This window comes from Agrilus planipennis, unplaced genomic scaffold (assembly GCF_000699045.2).
Source record: "Agrilus planipennis isolate EAB-ADULT unplaced genomic scaffold, Apla_2.0 scaffold3, whole genome shotgun sequence".
Lineage (NCBI taxonomy): Eukaryota > Metazoa > Arthropoda > Insecta > Coleoptera > Buprestidae > Agrilus > Agrilus planipennis.
In genome coordinates this window covers 1,774,465-1,783,962 of record NW_020442460.1, presented here as the reverse complement: position 1 = coordinate 1,783,962, position 9,498 = coordinate 1,774,465, and the positions used below count along the sequence as shown (strand labels likewise).

The 9,498-nt window shown below is 37.7% G+C and overlaps 1 protein-coding gene across 1 annotated transcript in view; it reads left to right on the top strand.

The window, feature by feature from the left end:
- The first annotated feature begins 339 nt into the window (after window positions 1-339).
- LOC108742210 (MDS1 and EVI1 complex locus protein-like) overlaps window positions 340-9,498 on the top strand; it is an 89,881-nt gene continuing 80,722 nt past the window's right edge. The window contains exon 1 of the mRNA XM_018477304.2: window positions 340-1,556. The gene's annotated coding sequence lies outside the window, so the exon portion shown is untranslated. The remainder of the gene's footprint in view (window positions 1,557-9,498) is intronic.

Sequence of the window (9,498 nt, the reverse complement as noted above, 5' to 3'; positions counted from 1 at the left end):
CATTTCTAACATATGAGAGCATGGATCATTAGGTGGACGATCTACATGGGTATCTTTTTTTTTGAGAAAATACGATGGAAAAGGATTGAGTGGAACATACAGTTGTGGGTTTTGGATTCGTGAGTTGCTACTGTAAGCCACAAGAGCGTTCATCTGAATATCGGAGAGCAACTGTTCTCCGTGAAACGGTAACGACAGGAACTACACGAGCGCCACCGCGGCGGGCGGCGGTCGTCACCGTCATCACAATCGTCCGTCTCCACCGCCGCCGTCGCCACCGCCACGCCTCACTCACATGAAGCGCGTTCGGAAGAACCACTTTCGATCTCTGCTGCCGTGTGTACCGGTGGAACCGCAGCCGCCTAAGACGCAAACTGGAGCATTCGCTATTTACCGCTGGCGATAGCAGCAGCCTGGTCCAGTGCTTCCTCGGACGTTGCCGGGATCGCACGTGCCCTCTGCCCACTTGAATCAACCACGCACGTGCTCCTTTAAACCGCGAACTTTTCAACACGGCCAGTTCGATTCAGTGCAATATTTCTTAGTGACAATCGAGAAAGTGCCAAACAGTGACTCCCGAAAGGACCCTAGATTACAAAGGATAATCAATTTCGTGATATTCACGAGAACGCGAACAAAGTGGAGTGACTGTGCAACACCCTGGAGCATTTAACGAAAAGCTTCAGTCAGACACAATTAGCACAATATTCCCATTTAGAATAATTGTTATACATTTAGAGAGCGCCCGTCATCCATTTGGATGTGGTACATGTCGACGAAGGTACTTGAATGTGATAAACAGTGGGAAGGGCTTTTGAAGACGAGAAGGTTTCTCGCCTGCACTCTCATCGAAGTCTCCTTTTCGCGTACATACGTTTCGTCATCTGGTAATAAAGCTCAAAAATAAGAAAGGTACGAAACGCGTCGCATATACGAAAGTAAAAGGCAATAAAAAAACAACAACAACAACAGCAACAGGTTCATGTTTTGTGAAACATCTCAGCGGGAAATTAACAAAATGCGGCCAACAATTAGTATGGTAACCCAGTCCTCCTTCGGCAGAGGCATCGACAAACAAGTGGAACGGGTGTTGACGAAAAGGCTCTAGGAAGTGTGCTCACTCGTGCATACTGCAAAAAAAAGCGCTGAGCATCGCGGAGCCCGCAGGTGTTCTTGTGCTGGATTTAGAAGGCGTGGTGGTCAATTCATCCAATCGTGACCCCAGATGCATACGGACTCTTTATCTAACTGTAATTGGAATTCCTTGAGATTTGCAGAAGTTACTATTCCATATTTTGTAGGCATTGTTTACTTTGTCCTGTCTCCAATACGTTCCGATGCAACTGTTTAAAGCCAGAACGATTCTCTAGTGATTGCTTTTGTGTAGACGATCAAGTTCCATTTCAGTGTATGACTTTTACAAAGAAATAAACTCTTCAAACACTTTTGTAAGTGAACTATAACAATTACTCTGAACTTCTGTGATAATTGGGAATCACCTGTAAAGTGTTACTAGTTAGGTGGACTAAAATCCGAAGGAAGATCGATAACGAAAGGTTCGTATCTGTTCATTACAATTTAATCACACAAAAACAACCCCTAGCAGCAACTAATTTAATTTTAAATAAATTATAAAGTTGTGACACATATTTCTGATGAAGAAAAAGAAGAAGAATGCGATTAATAGCGTTTAAAAACATCAGTAGAATAATTGCTACGACTTGTCTCTTATAAAATCCAAAATACTTGTTATGGGTTACTTGGAGCGCCTGTACAAGGGGCAATGATAGGTAGAGCTTTAATTAATTACTTAGGTGCCTTTATAACCGGTATTAAAATATCTATTAGCTTAATTGTCGGTAACAGGGTTACGTTTCATAAGCGAAGCGAAATGCGATTTAGTATCTTATTTTATTACCGTTCCCGCCTGGTAAGGCACATGATGAGCGAAAAGCTAACTCCTAAGATAATAAGTGTCTTAAAATGGATATGAATCATCACGGTACACTTATCGCAAATTGTATCATACAACGTTTATGGTAGCTGAACCAAGCAATAAATTTTATCGGGGACTAGTCGAGATGTTAAAAGAAAAATGATATCTGTAGCTGAAGCTTACTGAAACAAATTGTGTTTGGAACGCCTACGATAAAAGGTAAATACTGATGTTGCAGTTTATATTTTGCTTGCTGTGCAATTGACATTTTTATCGTCTACTTTCTCTGATATCAACGAAATTATTCGAAAGAAGTAACTGAAACAATGTCTTGTGGTTTTATGGAATTAAAAATGGAAAACAGAAAAGGGTTCGTTTCTTAACTCATCATTGAAGTCTCCAACGTGATTCGCCTTTTCTGCGTATCAAGTGAAAGATATAAAGTTTTTATAGTCGGAATAGTACTTTTATTTAGTTATATACCACTATGAATGTTACTAAACTTTGATGAGAACCTATTAACATACTTATTTGTTGAGTATTCGAAAATTTAGAAACAAAATTGTCTGCTACATCTAGCTATATCATCAAAAGTCATCCTACAGTCCTGGAAGCTATGAGTAAGGACAATTCAAGAACTCTAAGAATATGAGTCAATGTTGTTCGTTTATTAACTCGATCTCAGTTAACGTATTTTTGTAAGCTTTGAAAGTACCACATCAATTGCTCTGATAATGACTTAAGTAATGCGTAAATACAGTAACTATCCTAAGCTGTTTAAGAGCTTTGCCTGTTTTTTAAATACTCGTAATAATGGTCAGAATTTTGAACTTTTGAACTATTTATATCCACAAGAAGGAAAACTGGTTACTGTATCATTATTACAAAAGAAAAAAGTATGTATATAATTAAGTTCCCGCCCGCTGGTCATCTTAGTTATTAACTCAAACGTACTTCCTAATCACAGTTGGCGAGTGTTTTGTGTGCTCATTAACACCGTCACGTGCGACCTCTGACTCGCGATTCGATGACGTCACGGGCGCGCGAGTACCATAACATCGTCCATTACTTCACCTGTCAGTAATTAAAGCTGGACGCGTGCCGGGCGTGATCGCTCCCTTTTTATCTGATCTGCCGCATCTCTGGGCTAACGAAAGACTGGCCTAGCTCTTCACCCCCTGTACCGTAGCAAATGCCGTTAGATTGAACATGGTACGACCAATAATGCGAGACCAGAAATTCTCTACGTAACAATTTACCCGTTACATAGATCCATTAGATATTGTAAGTTGGCAGCCTGCTTCCGTTTTCACGGTGGCGCGGACCAATGCTGAGATTATTAAATTCGACCATGCACGAGGCGTACGTTAAATTTTTTCGAATATTAGAAGGTATTAAATACCCACTTTAAAATATTTTCTCAATTTTGAAAGTCGAAAATCTGCTAATGGAGTTAAAAAAATTTTCGGCTTAACTTTCACGCTTCTCAATTTTTGTTTGCAAGGCATCGGTTCTATGTATATTACTGTTACGTAACCTTTACAATCTCAGATAATGATGATAGACAATCTAAGTACATATTTTCGTTCGTATTGTCTCTTCCTGCCTTAACCTAGAGGTTTTTTTTTTGATGTTTTCTATAGGTCATACAATATAGAGTATCTCAGAGAAAACTGCTTAAAATCTCGAGTCATTGACTATCGCTGCGGCGCTGATTTTTTCCGAAGAAATTCCAAGTAAAAAGACAAAATCTACACTCGTATCTCTAATTAGAGGGAAGTTCGAGTTTGAGAAATGAAGAAATTCGAGTTAATTGGTATGGATAATGACTATATATGAAGAACACATCCAGGTAACCCACTTAAATCATGTGGTATCTAGAAATATCTGATTTGAATTAACGTGGTGGGTTAAGTTAGTAAAGCTAATTCGGATTCTTAAAATTGTCCCCCAAGTTGCAATTAATCCGAGATCGCTAATTACTGGTTGAACTATAACTACTCAATCTTTGGGTCTCGCACAGTTTTATGGCCGAAATATTATCGTCATTATCTTTGAAATGAAAAGGTATATAATTAGCTACGGTGATTTCTGCGCACATGCCATGATATCAATCAGCAGTTGTGCAACTGGTCCATTGATGCCCGAACAGTGACGAAATCCAACATGATTTAGGTTAATTGGGACGAATCATAAAAAATTGATCCGCTATTTCAACAGCAAAAAGACAGATAAACATTAAATATCGCTACCGACTGTTTGCAAGCAGTTTAGATGTTCTTTGAGTTATTGTTCCTTTGTAAATTGTTTTATTATTTATTAGTTAACTGTTAATTGTCATTTTTTCCAATGATTTACAATGTATAGAGCAACCAGGGGTCGTTTTTAAAGGACCAAGTTAACAGAAATTGCATTTGAATGGAGAAAGCACACGAATATGCTTACAGCTACTGAATTACATAACCTCACATTTGTTGTCGCGTTATACTCCTGTTCTTTAAGAGCTAGTTTTACACGTTAATCACCGTTTCGTTCAGAGTTTCGTTATTAAATGGAAGTTGTGAGTGAGACACATTAAAAATATTCACCTCGTTCTATTTTTAAAGGGTTTAGCAATGTAAGTGGTTGATTGGAAGTGAGTCAATAATTATAGACCAGGTGGATGTTTTGCGGAGGTTATTAACTTCAAACGGTAGAAGAGTGGAAACAGAATAAATAGGTAACAGCCACGTTGAGGTGATGACCTTTTACAGATAATAGTCCAATGGAACACAATCTATCTGCCGATAACCAGGTTGATGGTTGATGCGATTCAGAAAGCGTGATTCCTTTAATTGGCTTGATGTCGAAGACACCTAATTATTTTAGCACAGCAGAAGGTTGACAAAATTAACTTCTTGCATAATGAAACACGAGAAATGTTTTATTCTCTAACGTGAAATTAAATAACCGTTTTGGAATTTAATTGAAATTGCACACTGAAAATCAACAACAACAACAGGCAACGGCAACGTCATCTTTTTAATGACGAATCGCAAATTGTTATCTCAAGAATCATGTAGGTATCTAATATTACGTAGCCAAGTAAATATACCAGTTGTTAGTGGTCTATGAGCATTCATACTGGCAATGTAAGCATTTGTTTATAACAAATGCCATACACTTAATACGACTGTTACATCAATTTAGATGTCATGCATATGACACATCAAGTGCGCATATATAATTTGTCTTCATTTATTAGAAAAGCAAATCAGATTATGATTGATAAATTAGCTGGTCAAAGTATCAACATATCACGTCATATTACTCACATTAACCACAACATGTGGATGTACTTAGCGATTTACAGATCTAACTAATTTCGACCAGCAGATTCAAAGATCCAAAAACATCCCAAAGAAATGATGCCTTCTAATTTTGTAAGAGACCAGAAAATCAAAATGACTTCCTAAATACCAACTTCATGTAGAATTTGGATTTGGATCCTCAAAGTCCATGGAGTATAGACATATATTTTCAAAGTTCACATTTCTCATCTTTTTAAAAGGTCTTCATTTCTGATGATACATTTGAGCTAAACTTTTCTAAAGAGAACAAACAAATTTCGAGGTTAATAGCGTGCCAAATCGTATCGTTGTGTTAAATGGAGGCACTTTATAAAACACTTGTATATATGGTAAGTGGTCCAAATTGATAATGCGAACGGTTATTGTTTTTTCCGAGACATGGGAAATCTTTAAACGGATTACCTAACGTTCTGAGAAGTGCGACCATTGTCTTTCCTGCCGACACACGCCATTTACTGAAACCGTTTCTTCTTATTATCCGGATTATTGGGGTCAATTCCATCATCCCGCCGGCTAGTTCGGGAGGAAGTTTGAAATCTTGATATTGTTTTTGGAACAATGACGTGGGACTTCTGCTTCGCAATTGTAACTACATATGATACTTACTAAACGTTATCGTCCGGAATGGAAACGAATAGAATACGACAGGTCTTTTATGGTTGTTGCAAAACGGCAATGAAGAATTATGGCATTTTAGAAACATTCAGAGAATGAGCACGGGACCCTTTCCCTTTTTTTTTTTTATTTGAAATGTACTATGGTTCAAGCTTGTATGGAAATAGAAGAACTACAAGAAGTTGCCGATTTTCGATCTTTACGGAGTCATCAGATAGGTATATGGACAGCAAGAAGCACAGGTCAGATTTCTTTTAACAAAAAAGACTCGGTTTTGTGTTCTCGTTCGGTTAATTTGAAAATTTGAAGAAGATTATTACTTGGAGCTCTGTATGAGCGCTGTTGATAGGAAGAAGTTAGCAGCGTGAGGTGTAATGCTATATGAAGATGTTAAACTGTTACCGTAAATAGGAACTGTTAGAAATGAGGAGGCTAAACACACATTAAAAAGTAGGCGAAACACGTGTCCGCAATAACCAATTTATAGTGGTAATTTGGGTGAATCTCTTTTTAGTCAATTAGTCATTTGCCATGGTCTCCAATTTTTACTTTGAAAATGAGGAAGTATTAGAAACAGTTGGAGGCCAGAAGGCTGCTATAGAAGTCAATAATAAATAGGAGACGGTAGAACACTTTCTCAAACATGAAGGAATAGTTAGAGACATTTATTAGGAGGAACAGGAGATATAAGAGGAGGAGAGGTAGATCTAGATTAGGTTATTGTTCGTAGATAATTAGAGATGTAAGTTGCTGTAGTTTTCCGATTTCCGAAGATTGGCTTAAGATAGCATGAAATGAAGGTGGGTATCTAACTAGTCATCGGGCTGAAGAGTTACAATTAGACCAACAATGAATGCCACTTTAATTTGTCTGTTTCGGCAACGGAAAGATTCTGGATGCTATAGTGTGCTAGGAGTGTACAATCGGGATTGGCAATGTTTTGTATGAATGCAGTTAATGTTTTCAATAGACAGAGTCTAGCTCCCACTTAAGATTCCAATGGGATGAAGTGCATTCCTATATAATGTTGGAGCGAGTATTAGTTTAGAATATTTTTCGAAAATTTATGAAAGTGATTCCGATTTGACATGGTCTCGAGATGAATGGTGCAGCTACCTGTTTTCGATAGAAAGAGTCTAGCTACCACCTAGGATTTCAATAGGATGAAGTGCATGCCTATGTGATGAAGGAGCGGACTGGACGAGTATTAGTTCAGAACATTTTTCGTAAATTTATGAAAGTGATTCAGATTTGACATGGTCTCGAGATGAAGAAAGGTGCAGCTGCTTGTTTGGTTCAAATAAATATTCTTCTGACTTTTCTTTCTGACCGCATCGTCCAAAAAATGATTCGCAACTGCGACAAGTACTTACTGCTGAATTGTTCTAATCTAGTAATGTTCTGCAAAACAACGCACTTTTTGTGTTAAAAATTTCTCCTGTTTTCCATCCAATTCACCGTGCCATCGGCTACCAATTTACCGTAAACGACAAAACAGACGGTCACGCGCCAAGTGCTCTCTTCCTTCAAAGTAAAACGCAAGAAGTGCGAGATGCGGTTGGAAAGTGCCCAGAAAAAAGCTCTAAAAACGGTAACTGTCTTCCTCCGTTGACTGGGACGGGCACGTCCGTTAAAATCGACGGAAAAAAAAGAAACAACGAATCGAAGAAAACGAAAGTAGAACCGAAACAAAACAGCGCCAATAGAAAGGTCATGCATCAATGGCTGAGTGGCGAGTGCGACGCGTAGTACAAAAAGACTGTCATTCGGTCGGCACGTTGTCCCTTTTTTTGTCGCAAATGTATTTTCAATTATTTGACACGATTGTTTGCACTAGAACAATATTTATAGTTCGAACACTTACGCAATGCAAATAAATAATTATTACAAAATATATGCAGATAAATTTTAAATATGGTACACAGAAGGATGGGAAAAAGAACGGAAGAAGTATTAGGGGAAGATCAATTTGGATTTAGAAGAAATAGAGGAACGCGGGAGGCCATTATAGCTTTACGGGTAATAATAGAGAAAACGATAGAAAAAGGAAAGGGGGCGTACATAGAATTAGTATATTTGGGAAAAGTTTTTGACAATTTTAAATGGGACAAGATATTAAATATACTTAGAAATGTAGGGATGAGTTGGAGAGATAGAAGCTAGTGACATTTAGTTTGTATAAAGAGCCACAGGCAGTTACAGAGCTGGAACAGCAACGTAAAGAAGAAAATATTAGGAAGGGAGTCAGACAAGGATGCACACGGTCACCGCTACTTTTTAATCTATACATCGAAGATGCGATCATCATTATTACAGACAGTACAACTGTACGGATAGATATAGAGGGGCAAAGGATTAGTATGCTTAGATTTGCAGATGATATACCAGTATTAGCATCTAGCAAGGAGGAGTTAGAGGTGACCTTAAATAAAATGGAAGCGGTATTGACAACACTATTGGATGAAGATATATAACAGAGGATAATGCCCAAAAAGAAGTCAGTACTGTGCTCGCGAACGGTTCATTTAGGATTTCAAAAAAGATTATTAAAAGAAGGAAAGGTTAGAAGCGTTTGAAATGTGGTGTTACAGGGCGAATGATGAGGATATCATGGATAGAGAAGGCAAGAAATGAAGAGGTTTGTAGGACACGTTAGACATGAAGGGCTAGTTAGAAGCAGATATAGCAGTTAAGGGTACAGGTAGACCCAGATTAGATTACTGTTCACAAATAGTTAAGGATGTGGGATGTATTCGCTTTAGGGAAATGCGAAATGCTCAGAATAGGAGTTGAGTGGAGGTGCGTGTCCAACCAGCCTTAGGACTGACGAGCTTATAATGATGATCATGATCTGAATCTTAACAGAAATGAACCTTTAGTTAAAGACACCTGTTAAGAGAAGTACTGAATGGAGTACAATATTAGTAATGAACCCCTTTACATTCGCGATTATGAAACAAGGACTTCTACACACTACATCTTCATTACTGTATTCACATTATATTCGGATAATGTTGGTTAATTATTTATGGAAGCAACAACTAGTCGAAATATGTTGTGCAGATCATTAGACATCCCTGTTTAAAAGATTAAGAAATGCACAAAATCGTAATAAGGCTCGCATTTGTTTCATTGAAAGACACCGGATATAAAGATAATTCTATTTTGGAACGTTTATTTATTATTTCTATTAAGCTTTTTACACTGAATACTTCATACAGAAGGAAAGAGAAAGAGTATAAACACGTTGTTTATGCTATAAAAACAGCCAGTAAAATAAGTTTTCTTTCATTTAGTATATGTTTGGGTTAGGCAAAAGAGGCTAATTTGTAATATGTTTGTTTTAGATGTGGTATAACACGTCAAACAGGTTACATAAAATGCAAATTGTCATATCCAGTTGATACACTTTCAACGTAATTACAAGAAGATAGAGTATACCATTTGCGGCTTTCTTGATGCCATTTACATGTCCAATTTCTAATTGTGTGACATCCGACCGCAGCGAAAGTTACTTCTATTCTTGTTCTTGTTCGCTTCAGAGGACAACACGGCCTAATTTTTAGGCAATTAGGTCCGCTTTTTCGACGTCAATTG